Source organism: Eulemur rufifrons, chromosome 6 (genome assembly GCF_041146395.1).
Source record: "Eulemur rufifrons isolate Redbay chromosome 6, OSU_ERuf_1, whole genome shotgun sequence".
In the NCBI taxonomy this organism is placed as follows: domain Eukaryota; kingdom Metazoa; phylum Chordata; class Mammalia; order Primates; family Lemuridae; genus Eulemur; species Eulemur rufifrons.
The window spans coordinates 33,617,789-33,634,451 of record NC_090988.1 but is presented as its reverse complement, the minus strand read 5'-3'; positions in this window follow the sequence as shown (position 1 = coordinate 33,634,451).

Sequence of the window (16,663 nt, the reverse complement as noted above, 5' to 3'; positions counted from 1 at the left end):
CCGAAATGTCTGAAAAATACACTGAATGGAATTAATATTTCTTTGGACATTATAAAAGGAAAGATTACTATACATGAATATATAGCAAATAAATAAATAAAAACCCAGACAGAAAGAAGATTAAAAAAGAAAATTTAACTAAACATCAGTGAGCTGAGAGACAACCTTAAGCAGTCTGATATATGTAATATGGAGAAGGTAAGGACAGAAAAATCATTTGAAAAATAATAATTAAAATTTCCAAACTTGATCTCCAAAAAGCTCAAACATAAGAAACATGAGAAAAACTAAGTGAAAACCAAAAATGATCACACCAAGATATATCATAATCTAATTGCTCAAAACCACTAATAAAGAAAAAATCTGAAAATTAGCCAAAGTGCAGAGGAGTTGAGATAGAGAGAAGACACATAATGTAAAGAAGCATAAGGATAAGAATTGTAGCTGACTACAAGTTGAAAACAATACAAGCCAGTAGACAAGAGAACAAAATCATTAAAGTGATGACAGAAGAACAAAAAGAAAAATTTCAATCAAGAATTCTATATGCAGTTAAGCCAAATTCTACCGGACTTACTAAAATTATCACATAACATTAAAAAGAAGGGAATCCTTCCTAACTCATTCTATGAAGCCAGTTTCACTTGATACTGAAACAAGGAAAGGACACAACCAAAAAGGGAACCTACAGACCTATATCCCTTATGAAATATGGGTGCAAAAATCCTCAACAGAATGCTAGCAAACTCAATTCAACAGCACATCAGAAAGATAATTCATCATGATCAAGCAGCTTTCATCCCATGGATGCAAGGATGGTTCAATATATGTAAATCAATAAATATGATTCACCACATGAACAGAAAGAAAAACAAAGACCATATGAATATCTCAATAGATGCAGATAAATATTTGATAAAATCCATCACCCCTTCATAATAAAAACCCTCAACAAACTAGGCAAAGAATGAACATAACTCAAAATGGTAAAAGCCACATAGGAGAAACCCACAGCTAACGTCATACAGAATAAGGAAAAGTTGAAATCATTTCATCTAAGAATTGAAACAAGATAAAAGTGCCCACTGTCACCACTTCTATTCAACATAATACTGGAAGTTGTATCAGAGCAATCAGGCAAGAGAGAAATAAGAGGCATCCTTATCCAGAAATAGAGGGTCAAAGTATCCCTGTTTGCTAATGATATGATCTTATATCTAGAAAACCCTAAGGACTCCAACAAAGACTCCTACAATTGAGAAAATATTTCAGCAAAGTCTCAGGATACATAACCAATGTACACAAATCAGTAGCATTTCCATATACTAATAACAGTTATTATGAGGGTCAAATCAAGAATGCAATATAATTTAAAATAGCTACAAAGAAAATAATTACCTAGGGATATACTTAACCAAGGAGTTGAAAGAGCTCTACAAGGAAAACTACAAAATACTGATGAAAGAAATCATAGATGACACAAACAAATGGAAAACATTCCATGCTCATGGAGTAGAATAATCAACATTGTTAAAATATCCATACTTCCCAAAGTCATTTACAGAATCAACACAATTCTCATCAAAATACCAATGTCAGTTTCACACATCTTGAAAAATAATCCTAGTCTTCATATGAAAACAAAAAGAGTCTGAATAGCCAAAGCAATAATAAGGAAAAAGAATGAATCTAGAGGCAGCACATTACCTGACCTAAAATTGTACTATCAGGCCAAAGCAGCATGGTACTAGTATTTATGGTAGACACATAGCCCAATGGAACAGACTAGAGAACCCAGAAATAAAACTATGCAGCTATGACCAACTGATTTTTGACAAAACAAACAAAAATATACATCGGGGAGAGGATATCCTATTCAATAACTGGTGCTGGGAACATTGGATAGCCACATGCAGAAGAATGAAATTGGATATCTATCTCTCTATATATACAAAAATTGACTCAAATGGATTAAAGGCCTTAATGTAAGACCTGAAAACATAAAAATTCTGGAAGAACTGATAGGAAAAACTTTTCTAGACGTTAGCCTAGGCAAAGAATTTATGACTAAGATTACAAAGGCAAATACAACAACAACAAAAATAAATAAATGAGAATTAAATTAAAAAGCTTCTGCACAAAAGGGAAATAATCAACAGAGTAAATACACAACCTAAAGAATGAGAGAGGCCGGGCGCGGTGGCTCACGCCTGTAATCCTAGCACTCTGGGAGGCCGAGGTGGGCGGATCGTTTGAGCTCAGGAGTTCGAGACCAGCCTGAGCAAGAGCGAGACCCCATCTCTACTAAAAATAGAAAGAAATTATATGGATAGCTAAATATATATATAGAAAAAATTAGCCGGGCATGGTGGCGCATGCCTGTAGTCCCAGCTACTCGGGAGGCTGAGGCAGGAGGATCGCTTGAGCTCAGGAGTTTGAGGTTGCTGTGAGCTTGGCTAACGCCACGGCACTCACTCTAGCCTGGGCAACAGAGTGAGACTCTGTCTCAAAAAAAAAAAAATAAATAAAGAATGGGAGAAAATATTCACAAACTGTACATCCTACGAAGTGCTAATATCCAGAATCTACAGAGAACCCAAACAAATCAGAAAAAAAATAACCCCATTAAAAAGCAGGCAAAATGCATGAACATAGTTTTTTCAAAAGAAGATATACAAATGGCTGGCAAACATAATAAAAAATGCTCAACATCACTAATCATCAGGGAAATGCAAATTAAAACCATAATGAGATACCACTTTCCCCTGTCAGAATGCCCATTAATAAAAAGCAAAAAAAAAAAAAAAAAAAAAAAAACAACAGATGCTGGCTTGGCTATGTGAAAAGGAATACTTATAAACTCTTGGTGGGACTGTAAATTAGTACAATCTCTATGGAAAACAGTATGAAGATTCCTCAGAGAACTAAAAGTAGGCTTATGATTCAATTAGGCAATCCCACCACTGGGTATCTACCTAAAGGAAAAGAAGTCATTATATCAAAAAGATACATGTACTTAAATTTTTATTACAGCACAATTCACAATTGCAAAGATATGAAATCAACCTAAGTGCCCATAAATTGATGAGTTGTTAAAGATATGTGTGTGTGTGTGTGTGTGTGTGTGTGTATGTATATTCTACTCGCCTATCAACTGTGAAATACGCAGTCTTTCAACATTTGTAACATTAACTAAAATATTTTGGGCCATAAGACAAGTCTCAATAAATTGAAAAGGATCAAGTCATCCAAAGTATGTTGTCAGACCACAATGGAATTTAAGATGTAATTAACAACAACAGGCCGGGCACGGTGGCTCACGCTTGTAATCCTAGCACTCTCGGAGGCCTAGGCGGGCGGATCCCTTGAGCTCAGGAGTTCCAGACCAGCCTGAGCAAGAGCGAGACCCTGTCTCTACCAAAAACAGAAAGAAATTATCTGGCCAACTAAAAATATATATAGAAAAAAAATTAGCCAGGCGTGGTGGTGCATGCCTGTAGTCCCAGCTACTCAGGAGGCTGAGGCAGAAGGATGGCTTGAGCCCAGGAGTTTGAGATTGCTGTGAGCTAGGCTGACGCCACAGCACTCACTCTAACCCGGGGAACAAAGCGAGACTCTGTCTCAAAAAAATAAAAAATAAAAAAATAAAAAACAACAACAACAAAGTATATGAAAATTTCCAAATATTTCAAAACTAAGACACTTTTAAGTAAGTCATAGGACAAATAACCACAAAAGAAAATCAAAATATATTGTGAACTGATAGAAAATGAAAATAAAACATATCAACATTTTTGGGATTTGACTAAACCAGGAGTTATAGGAAAATTATAGCACTAAATGCTTTTATTAGAGATCAGTTTTTATTATAAGAACAAACAAAGAAACAAAAAACCAAAGCAATGCAAAGCGTAAAAGCAAATGAAACCTCTCAAAGAAAGATGATAAAAATAAGAGTAGAAATGACGTGGAAAACAGTGTTATACGTGAGAATATAATACTAACCAACTAATTCTATGAAATCAGCATTACATTGATACCCAATCTACATAACACATTTAAAAAATGACAAATCTATATTCCCAAAAACACAGCTCCAAAATTTGTACTAGACTTGCATGAAATCACGTACAACAATATAGACAAATAATAATGAGTCATAAACAAGTGTTTATTGCAGATGCAAGGTTGAATTAATGTTAAACTATCGGCCAAAGGAAGTTACATCACCAAATTTTTATATGCACAAACACACGTTCACACACACACATTCACACACATACATGGGCATTTAAATTGATCCAAAATATCATTTGATATTGTACAGCATCTATTTTGGATTAAAACAAATTAAGAAAACTATGCATAGAAGACAACTGCCTTAAGCTGATGAATGTCATCTACAAAAAACCTAGAGCTAACATCATTTTTAATGGTAAAACACTGGATTCTTTCTTGCAAATTTCAGGATCAAGGCAAGGATATCCATTTCTATTCAGTGTTTCACTGGGGTTTCTAACCAATACAGTTTACAGTAAGATACATAGATAGACACACATATATGTGTATGTATATATAAAAACACATATATATGTATCACTTATGATGACAAATGAAATGAAAATCTGTCACTTTTTGTCATATATATGTCAAAATGTATCAGACAAAATGTGCTTATAAATTCTTATTTTTTCCAGTGTTCAATTTGATTCCTATATTTTGCTTCCTAGTCTGAATTAATATAATTAGTAAAGTTATTAACTTTGATTTCCATTATTATGCACTTAAAATTCCTTTTAATTATTCATGTGATCCATCTTCCAAGAGCCATTTAAATACAGATGTAAATTCTCTCATCTTTAATTATCTTATAGATACTGCCAAAAATCTGCAATTGCAAATTTGAAATAAAATAATTCTACTCTAAAATTACATATATAAACTGAACTCTCTTAAGAAAGGGAGAACAGAGAAAAACCCATAAAATAAATTGATAGAATTTATATACTTTTTACTTTTTGATACTATATTTTATAATGTATGCTTGCTGTATTATGAAATTTCAGGGCTAAGAATAAAAACCCTTTTTCCAGTTTCTTTAGAAACCAGGTCAGAAAGGTTATAGGTAACCAGTATGCTGCAGATACTGAAAGAGAGAATCTCACTTGCAGATTTCCTTTGCTGAGTACCTGCTGGGAGACACAGGTACCAGGTTCTAGACCTATTATATTACTGCTTCAAACATCAGAGGAAAAGCAATTAAAATGATGTATTTATTCTTTTTTGGAAAATGTACAAGGGTCTTTAACTGCAAAAGAAAGGCAATGGCACAATTGAAGTACCATTTCCTCCTTGGCTGTTGCAACTTTTTAACTACCAGACAAACAGCAGACTTGTAAGAATGCTCAACATAGCATAGCAACAGTTGCTTCAGTTTTCCACTTTTGCCACATTTGAAAAGAGGCATCCTTTATTTTCATCATTTTATTATTCACCTTAAATACTTTTAGACTGGGCATTCAATGGTTATTAATGACAAGCTAGGTTTGATTACTTTGGGTTCACTTTGAATCTTTCTTTTGTGCTTTATTATGTAATAAGAGAATAGTTATTTTATATGTTTTAGATTTACCTTAAAGAAGTCAAAATAATGTGAATATTTGCTATCACAGGTATACACTGCTCCTCAGAAGTATCAGGTTTATTTTTTTATTAATATATTTGGCTACATTTAAAAGCCTGTTTTAAAATATCCACAATATCATGTTATATGAACACTAATCAATGGCTTCAAAAGAAAAATAACAGTCTAAATTGTTAATAGGATGCAAAGTGTACTGGAAAGCTCTAATAACTATGGTACTCTTAAAGCAAAAAAGGTACACATCCTTCAGGGTGAATGAGATGAATAAGGCATTATCCTAAAGTGAATAAGTCATTACTTTATGGAAATTCATGTGTGCTTTAAAATTAATTTTTGACAGGAACAATCTAGAATATTATAACTATCATTTATTAAATGCTGATTAATCAGAAGAAGCTTTAATGTATACTTTAAGCACATTATCTCATGCAATCCTTACCACAGCCAAACTTGTTAAGTAGCTACTCTATCAGCATTTTACAGATGATGAAAATGAGGCTTAAAGTAGATAAGGTAGACCCACGTAAAAATCGAAAGCTGAAAGGCATGAAACTATGATTTACCATTCTGATCCACAGAGGTACAGGCACTGTGCTTTTTCTTGCTTTGTTCAGTCTCTTCTCCGTAGTAATCTTTAGCTCCTTTTTCCTCTTTTCCCTTTGGCTCCTACATTCAGGTTCACACCTTAATTTCTCCCCTGAAATATTTTTTCACTGTGCTGGTTTCCCTAATGTTCTCTACCACTAAATTAGGCTCATTTCCTTTTACTTGACTATGGCAATGTTATATTATTTTAAATATTAAGCCCCCAGATTGTGATTATTTGTTATGGCTACCCTAGGGAGCTAATGCTTAGGCTTAGGCACTTAACACTGGGGTCCTGGTGTAGTGTAGTCAATACATAAATATGTAGAAATGGCTTTGAAATTGGGTAATTGGTAGCTGAAAAAGTTTTGAAGTGTATGGTAGAAAAAGCCTAGATTTCATTGAAGAGACTGCTGGTAGAAATATGAATGATAAAGGTGATTTTGGCAAGCTTTAAGAAAGAAGGGACGGAAACTATAGAGAAAGCTTCTATCATCTTAGAAAATACATATATCCCTATGAACAGAATGTTTGCAGAAAAATGAATGTCAGTAATGCTTCTTGTGAGGATTCAGACTGAAAGGAGACATATGTTATTAGAAGCTGGAGAAAACAAGATCCTTATTAAAAAGTGGCAGAAAATTCAGCCAAACTAACTCTTACTATTGGACACAAAGTAGAACTTTTAAGTCAAAACCTTGGACATTTGTTGAGTCCAAGCAAAGTTTTGAAGATGTGGCCTGGTTTCTCCTTGTTTCTTATAGTCACTTGTGAGAGAAAACAGATAAATTAAGGAAAAACTTTGTAAGCAAAAAGGAACCAGAACTTGGTGACTTGGAAAATTTTTAGCCTATCCATATCATAAGAGATGTTAATGCATATTCTCCAGAAAATGTCAAAAGTATGGCTGGACAATCTTTTGCTGAAGAGATTAATCATGTGACTTATGCATCCAACCAACCATTTCAGCAGAAGCCAGGAATAGAGATGAGGTTATCCCAGGTGGATCTGTGGAAAACCTTCATGTCTAATGGCATGGATTCCCTTAACATTCACGGCAGACCAACACATTTTGAGAATTTTATGCCAACCTGTACTGAAAAAGATAGGGATGGAGCAAAAGAGAAGAATGATGCTAAGAGCAAGAACACAGAGGGAGAGATCAGAGAGAGGAGCTTCAGCCCCAGAGAACTAAGAGAATAAGCACCAAAACACAAAAGATTATTGTCAGGTCTTGAAAACTAATGAAATTTGTCCTGCTGTGTTGTGAAGTTGCTTTGGGCCCATAAACTCTTCATTACTTCCATTTTCTCTCTTTGAAGATAGGAATTCCTTCTACCTGTCCTACGATTGTATTTTGGAAAAAGTAAATTTCAGAGGACTGAGAATGAAGAGAAATTTAACTCCAGGATGGATCAGACCCAGTGTCTAATTCACACTTAATTTAGATGATGATATTTGAAACGATTTGAATTGATATTTAGGTGATATTTGGGACTTAGAGTTGGTAATGTAATAGGTTAATTCTTAATCTTTTTGGTGATGTTGGGATGGCATGAGTTTATGTTGCATGAAGGATGCATGCTCATTGTGGAGGGAGACAAAAGAAGCAATATCCTGGATTGAATGTGTTCCCCCAAAACTCATGTCTACCTATAGTATCAGAGTATTAACCTTAGTTGGAATAGAATCTAAGTGCTGGTATAGGTAAGCTTGGACCTACATACAGTTCCTTTCAATATGAAATTCCGTTACAAACTTAAGAGACCTATCACATTCTGAGCAAAGTTAGGTTATGACTTGACTCTAGTTATTAGTCTGATGGCCAAGAGAGAAAGGTATTGATGCATCCTAAGAAGACTGTATATTTTCTTGCAAGAAAGTGACTCCTATACGGTCTTCAAGCAATAGAGTATGCTACTTTAAACAGGGAAGAGTGGGTCACTTTGTAGGCCCAAAGGGTTTTAACTTAGGAATTCAAGATTTTTAAGTGTGTGCTCCCATATGTGCCCATATCAATTCTAAGTGTCCAAATATTTCCTAATTAAGTGTTTGATCTTAGCATAACATATTTTCTGGGGTTGAGAATTCAACTTTTGCTGGAGCTCCGCACCCTAATCGTCAGCTTTTTCTGGTGTCCAGCTATAGGAAATGAGAGTCTTTTATATGATGCTAACCAAATGCTCTGATTTATTAGTCTCTCACAAACTTTTATTGTATTTCTTCAATGAATAAATAGCACCCAGCAAGTGTCATCAGTTCCATATTCTTTTCTATGACTACTTCTACTGAATATCCCAAATGTTTGTCCACTCATTCCCATCTATGTATATCCTATCACAATTCACCACTGGATGAATTTTAAACAGTTGTATCTCTACAGCAGGGGATGGACAATTAGTATCAATACTGACCCGTGATGGAGTATTCATTAGCATCTGGCTAGCAGTTTATTCTGCTTCAGAATTCCATTTTATAATCAACTTTGTAGGGTCATATACAATACCAACAGACATAGGTCATGTTCTCCAGGAAATAGAGATTTGCTTGCAGAAATTGTATTGATTAGTGCTATTGAGAACACTATTTGTAAAGGGGTGAAGTGTTCAGGATTGGGTACAGTAAGAAGTTGAATTGTGATTCAGTTGTAAGTGAGGCATCAGCCAATTCTATGGGGACTTTGGAACTGAGATGACCTTAAGGGACATCCTGAATATATGTAAGACAGCTGCAGTAATCAGACCCTTAAAATAATGATCTGGGAAGTACTCAACAGCATTCACAGAAAGTAGTTAGTCCTGATGACCTTCAAGCCTATGAAAGACCATGAATGTTAGGGAAGAGAACACTTTTACCTGAATAATCTGGAGTTCTAGAACCCCTCTGCACTCCTACCAGGGGAAATGGAGATGTCAGAGGTGAGGAGTAGTTCCAAGAACCACTTTTCTAATGGGAAAATACAGAAGTAGAGAGATAAATTAAGAAGCTACTGCTCTAATTCAGAAAATTGTGATGAATATTTTGCTAAAATTAATGACTAATCTTGATGCTGTTGCTCTTATTTTAAAAGAAAAATAAAGCCTAATTCTATATTGAATCACCTATGGAAATAAAGTCTATCAGCTTCTCAGAAGAAACAGTCTTTTCTTGAAAATTAGATCCAAAAATCTCTTTAGAGATATGTAGAGGCATAAAAACAATATAGAAATATATCATTCAATCCACTGAAATTTCATTTATCTGTCTAGAGTAGGTTGGAATATATTTGTAAGCCAGCCAGAAAATATGTCTTAAAGCTACTACAAGGATATGTTTTGACTAGATCATCTTGTGTTTTTTTTTTTAGATGTGAGACAGTATACTTTTCTTATACATCATCTTTCCAAGTGACTGGTACATAGTCAGGATTGTGGATTCCGGTTTACAAGTGGTATGAAATTTTGGTGTTTCCATATCTTTTTTTGTGTGTGTGTAAGACTAATTCTAAATTTAGTGCACCAAAGTACCTGCTTTCAATTTTGCCTTAAATTTATTAGAATTCAGAAGTGAGTAGCTGCCTCATTCGCAGAGCTCTTACTAGAATGATAGTCATCTCATTTATTACTACTTTGCTAAAATACAATAACAATTGTATTTCATTTTAGAATCCTTTTATCATTCAAATAGACTTGGGAGTTATTCTGGATTTGTTATGTCAGCATGTTTGGGATACTATGTTATGTAGGTTATTATCTACTTCATTAGTTATTTCCTTATTAGGGTCAACAAAGTTGGCATGCCTTCATTCCATTTGATGTTTCACTGTGCTCTGCATTGAATTTGAGTTCGTGATACATTTTTATTCATTGCATGTTAATTTATTTTGCAGATTTATTTTGTTTATAGTGTTTGTTATCTGTGAATTTTAGCTCTATTGAAATATGATTAATTTGAACATCTGATGATAGGCCAAATTAAACAAAATAAAATGCCACACTAATAAATATATAATATACATTTCTGGGACACTAGTAAGTTCCCTGCCTCAAACCACATTATTAATAGATGAAAATTAAAGTTAATTAAAGTATTGATTTGAGAATGAGAACTGCAATTTATTATTTGTGGAGCTTATAAAAAGGGACATTTCTCAAGGTTGTGTTTCTTTTTTCCTTTCTTCAAACAACAAACCAAACAATTTCTGAGGATAATAGATTGCTTTAAATAAAAAGGGCAATGACAGAGGCAGATTTACCATGAAGATAGTGCAGCTCAAGCTTTAAGGCAGCCAACTTACATGGGCGTCATCTGAGGCCCTGAAAGGGGTGCTAGCAATGTGTTTTAAAATATATATTTTAATGACTTTTCCAAAAGTAAGATATTTTTATTTCTGGCTATTTTCATTCTGACTTCCTCTTCGTAACACTTTCCCCAGTGTTAGCTAGGGTTGTTACCAAGAGGATTTTGAGGATATGGCTAAGGGGCAGAAGATTGAGGACACATTTATTTAATATTTATTGGGATATTTTATATGGTACACAGTCACTTCTCTATATCATTAAGATATCATTAGCCATCCCCCTATATTGTAATGGCTTTCATGAGTACTCCTACCATACTTTGTGCTTATTCATAAGGATGTGGGACAAGAGGTGTTATCAGCCTACCCTAGAATATTTTCTTGTTTTTGATGACAAAAAGGTGGCAGCTGTTCAAGCCACCCAGTAGATGGATCAGAGCAATATTCCTAAGTATGGAGTTTGTTGCTTCTAGAATCCAGACTATCACCAGACACTATGCTTACTTTTTTGTAGTAGGAGAATCATAATACAATAATTATTCTTACATTCTGGAAGGGGTATTTCAGCATGCTCCTGACTATTGGTCCAGATAAACTGCATCAAAGTAGGAAGTTTACGAAACGTTATTGTATTTATCTCTCACCCTCTGGAGACTATTGTACTACCAAAGCTTTCAAAGAACTGGTCACTTCTTGCTCATTCTGTCCAATCATTTCTGTCATCGATGTAATAGATCAACATGATCTTTTGCAGAATTCCAGAGAGTCTAGATCTCTTCAACTTATATTATAACAGAGAGAAGAAGAATTAATATGGCCCTGGGACAAATTTTTGAATGAATATTTTATTTTTTCTTTGGATACAAATTAATTATGATTTTTTTTATTGGAATAGGAAAGAATACTTCTTCAAATAATAGGTTGTACATACTATACCTGTGGACTTATTAATCTGATCTAGTAATTATCAGCTCAGCTCAGATACTGTGTACCAGAGTCTTCCAAATGTCTGAATATTCACATTTTCAAGGTTACATTTACCCTTGTGGATAACCCTAGGTCTTCTGAGAAAATTATAGTGGGCATAATTACAATCTGTGCTTGTGGCAATGTGGCAGGGTCTTTCCTCCTATAGACCTTGAGCATTTCATTAGCCAAAGAGTCAGAATTTGAAAAGGAGGTTGGGCCCAGGAACTGAGTAAGGGATGTGACTTTTTCTTAATGCAACTGCCCTCAGCCTTCTGCTCCTTCTTTCTTGCCTTTCTCTGGTTGCAGATGCTACAAAGCACTCTCTTTGGCTGTTCATCTGTTGTCACTAGGACTCATATCATAGAGCCATGTTTTATTAGCCATCTCCATAACAGCCTATGGGTCAAATCTCCTAGGTTCCTGCCCTGACCTTGCCAATCATTATAGTAAAAGTGGCCCCATTGCCCCCTGGCTTCTATACTTCAGAGTTACATCATTCACATGGATATTAATGAGCCTACTTCTGTAACTTTCTCTTCTAGAATCATCAGCTCTGTTCTACAGAGAAAAGTCAGCACTGAACTTCTTAGTTTTCTAGGGTCTCTCTCACTAGACTATTCTTAATGGTCTTGGTGAACAATGTGTCCTCTGGACTCCCCTGTGAAGTTAATCCTTTAATGTGTATTCTGGCATTACATAGTATATTCAGTGAAGTAGTGCTCAATCCCTGACTTTTTTATTCCTTCCTTGATCATCTGCCAGGGAAACCAAGCATTATCTCTTCACTCAGCATAGATTATTACTTTTGCAATGGACTAAATTCTTGTTCCCTTTCCTTCCACCAAATTCATATATTGAAATCCTAACCCCCAATGTGATGATATTAGGAGGCAGGGCTTTCGGGAGATAATTAGTTCATGAGAGTGGAGCCCTTATGAATGGAATTAGTGTCCTCATAAAAGAGATCCCAGAGCACTCTCTTACTCCCTTTATTTGATGACATGAGGAGAAGAAGGCCATCAAGAAACCTGGAGGAGGGCCCTCAATGGACCTGAACCACGCTGGCACAATGATCTTGTACTTCTAACCATCAAAACTGTGAGGAAGGAAATTTCTATTTTTATAAGCTACCTAGTCTATGATACTTTGTTACAGCAGACCAAATGACTAAGATAGATTTATCCATGCTTCTAATAACTATTCTAACAGTTAGTTTGGTCTCTCTCCTGGGCAAAGACTTAAGGCATTTTTCCCAAGAAAGTGATCATAATTTAATAAATTTTTGATTATCCAGTCTTACTGTTTAGCCACTTGATGAAATATCAGCAAAATCTAATCCTAGTGGAACTCTCTGGCTCTTGTCACTACATGCAAACAGATTCTTATAGTTCCTTTAGTGTATAAGTTCCTTCCTATCTTTGCATGTATCCAACTGGTTTATTCTCAAGTGTAGCCCTAGATATCAGCCTGACAGAAAGGAGGACATAAGGGCAGCTCCTAAGAAAAAAGTATATGATAGTTAATTTTACGTGCCAACTGGACTTGGCCACTGAGTGCCCAGATATTTGGCTAAACATTATTTCTGGGTTTATCTGTGAGGGTGTTTCTGGATGAGATTAACATTTAAATGGGTAGACTGAGTAAAGCAGATTGTCCTCTTCAAGGTGGGTAGACCTCATCCAATCTGGTGAAGGACTAAATAGAAAAATAGTTTAGTCAGAAAGATTTCTTTCTGTCTGTCTGACTGTCTTTTAGATGGGGCATTGGTGTTCTGCTTTTTGACTCAGACTTGAACTAGAACTTACATCATCAACTGTCCTGGTTCTTGGGATTTTGGACTCAAACTAGAACTTGTACCATTAGTTCTGGGTCTTCAGTTTGCCAAGCTTACCAACTGAAGATCTTGGACTTTTCAGGCTTCATAATTGTAGGAGGTAATTACTTATACTAATACAGACACACACACACACATCACTGTATCTATTTATCTACCTATCTATCTACCAGTCTATCTATTTGATTAGTTCTGTTCCTCTGGAGAACCCAGAATAACAGAATAATACCAAATACAATACAGGATATCTTTACCTTGTATTGGATAGGCCTCTCAGAGTCAACCCAGCCAGTAGAAGTGCTCCGATTAGAAATGGGGGATCTGCCCCTGAAATGTTTTAGGGCTTAAGGGGATACACTGTGGCAAAATCCTTAGGAATATTCACCCAAATGTCTCATCATAGGTTTTATGTATTCATGTTTTATAAGTGCATATAGTCCCCTTTTATCCTTATATGACCACTCATTATTGTTTTTATTTTTCATCTAAAATCATTATATGTAACATCCATCTATTATGTACAGAACCATCACTAATCTTATTTTACTTTTCTCATTATCTATTTCTTTACCTCTAATTAGATTTAGATGGACTTTCCACTTTGTCAGAACATTAAGCATTGACATTCTATTTTACCATCCATTTTCTCACCTTTGTTTTAGTTTTAGATATAATTAAATATTTATATTCTTCATTAGTCCGTTTGCTAAGGTTTCCCTAGTAATCTCTTAATTCATTGGCATTCATCCTATAATAGATTTCTTGGGAAGAACTCATGAGTACAATTTTATTAAGTTCTTCCATGTTTAAAACTCTTTTTAAAAAATATACTTGATTCTTAAAGAGCAGCATGCCTAGAAAATAAAACCTTTAACATACTTTCTTTTTGAATGGTGCTTCACACACCTTGCTATATGTATTGCATTTGAAAAGTGTGATGCCAGCCTAATTCTCTTATTCTGATAAATAACTTAGTGCTTTTTTTTTTTTTTTTAACCTGGAAGGCTTGAAGAGTTTTGTCTTGTTTTTAAAGTCTAATATTTTTATGAGGCTTTGTATCAGAGTTGATAAGTCTGTCTCAATTTTCTTATGTGTGGTGAAAAGTTTCAGTATATGGATTTAGGTTTTCCCTTATATTTGTTTTTTTCTTGAGTTTTAGTTTTAAATAGTAATTCCCTTCCATGTTTTTTTCCCATCAAAAGGAAGCCTATATTCCATTACAACTATTTTCCCTCTAATCCTTCTCACTCTCTTTAGCACATATTCATTTTCTTGGTAACTTTCCAACCCTTCTTCAATATGCCTTTCTTCAATATGCCTTATTGGATATTGATGCCAAAATATTGTCCTCTGAGAACTGTAAAATTTAGTCCATATTTCTGAAATGCTTTTTGTGCTGTTGTGATACACACATATATACATATATATATATATACACATATATATGTTTTTGTCCATAGTTATTGGCTTAAAACTCCCATAGTCCTTGTTACAATGTTGGGGCACTTTAGGCCTCAGGAGCAGGTCTCAGGAGATAGAATCTCTCTGTCTCTCTCTCACTCTCCCTGACCTTCTCCTGTCCTTCTTTCACCTGCCCAAGGTAGTACTCTAATCTGATTATAGGTCAAAAGATCCTCATTCCTGAGAGGGTCCTGGCCCATACCCTGGAGGAAGGAATTCTCTACAGAGAGGCCACGAAGAATCAGAACAGACAGGACTTGCTAGGTTTAGATCATGCACTTTTTGTCCATTCATATTTCTACATGGTTGTCAATCATGCCTGTGTAATGAATCCTCCATAAAAACCCAAGAGAACTGGATTTAGAGATCTTCTGGATAGCTGAACACATGGAGGATCCTGTGGGGTGGCAGGCCCAGGGAAGGCAGGGAAGCTCTGTACCCCATTTCCCCATACCTCACCTTAAGTTTCTTTTCATCTAGATACTGTATAATACCCTTTATAATAAACTGGTAAATGTAAGTATGTGTTTCGCTGAGTTCTATGAGCCACTCCAGCAAATTAATCAAACCCAAAGAGGTAGAGGGTAATGGGAATCTCAACTTGAAGATAGTCAGAAGCTCTGGGGACCTGGACTTGGTGACTGGTGTTTGTCAGGGGCCGTCTTCGGGACTGAGCCCTCATCCTGTGGGATCTGACACTATCTCTGGGTAGATAGTGTAGGAATTGAGTTAGAGGACACCCTGCTGGTGTCTGCTGCTTGGTGTGTGTGTGTGGGTGGGCGGGGAACCCATATTTGGTCATAGAAGTCCTCTTCTGTGTTGACTATTGTGGAGTTTAGGAGAAAGTGTGGTTTAGGGAGTGTTTTTTCCAAAGAAGTTTTTTTTTGTTTGTTTTTTAAAGATTTTCTCTGATCAACTCATTTCTTCTTGTTTATTATCCATTTATGTTTTTAGTTTCTGAATTTTTGCTTCTATTTTTAATATATAACCCCAAATTCATGTTTCCAAATATTTAATACTATTTAGAGTATTGTGTGAGAGTTTTCTTCTGCTGCATTATTTTCACTGAAAGGGTAAGGTTCTGTAGCTTAATTGTTTCAATTCCCATTTTCTATTATTTTCTTTCTGTAGCATTTTATAACATTTGTCTGTTTCTCCTAGTTTTAGGCATTGCATAGACAGTGTTCTTAGTTTAAAAGTATCTTTTTTTTCATTTCTGTAGTGGCTTATTTTTATGGTAGCAGGGATGGGGAAGGGGGGGTTAGGGCTATATTGTGATTCTTTTTTTGTTTGTGCAAGGTTCTTAATTTTCTCATTTTATTTATATTTATTTTTTGCCTTCATTGCCAAATTTCCAATGGGTACTTCCTTTATTTATTTATCCCTTTATCCTCTCAAAACAGTATTTCTTGAGGCTGCCACTTTCAGTCCACTTCCTTTGAAGCTCTTCTCTGTACTTTATGCTGTAAACTGGCAAATGTACTTGTCTCCTCTATTTTAACACTTAGCATTGACATTCTCTTTCTGTGAGTGGTTTAGTTTGTGCTTCATCTGTGATCTCATTTCTCCTTTTTTCCATGGAGTGTCTTGAGACTTCCTCCTCCCAACTTTCTGCACCTACAAGCTTACAGCAGCAGCATGTTCAGTGGTAGCTATGTTGTAATTTAGTATAGATTATCCTACTTATCGGTAATTTGAGGATTGTGGTATTTTCTCCATTAACATGGTGCTGAAGTTGTGATTTTATATGGGATTCTTATTCACCATATATATCATATAGTTTTTTCTTTAAGATGTCTAGAAAGGTTCAGATGTAGACAACCACCATTATCTTAGGGTTAATTTAGTCCATTGTGCATTTTTAAGTGATTGATGTCCTAAAATAACCTTT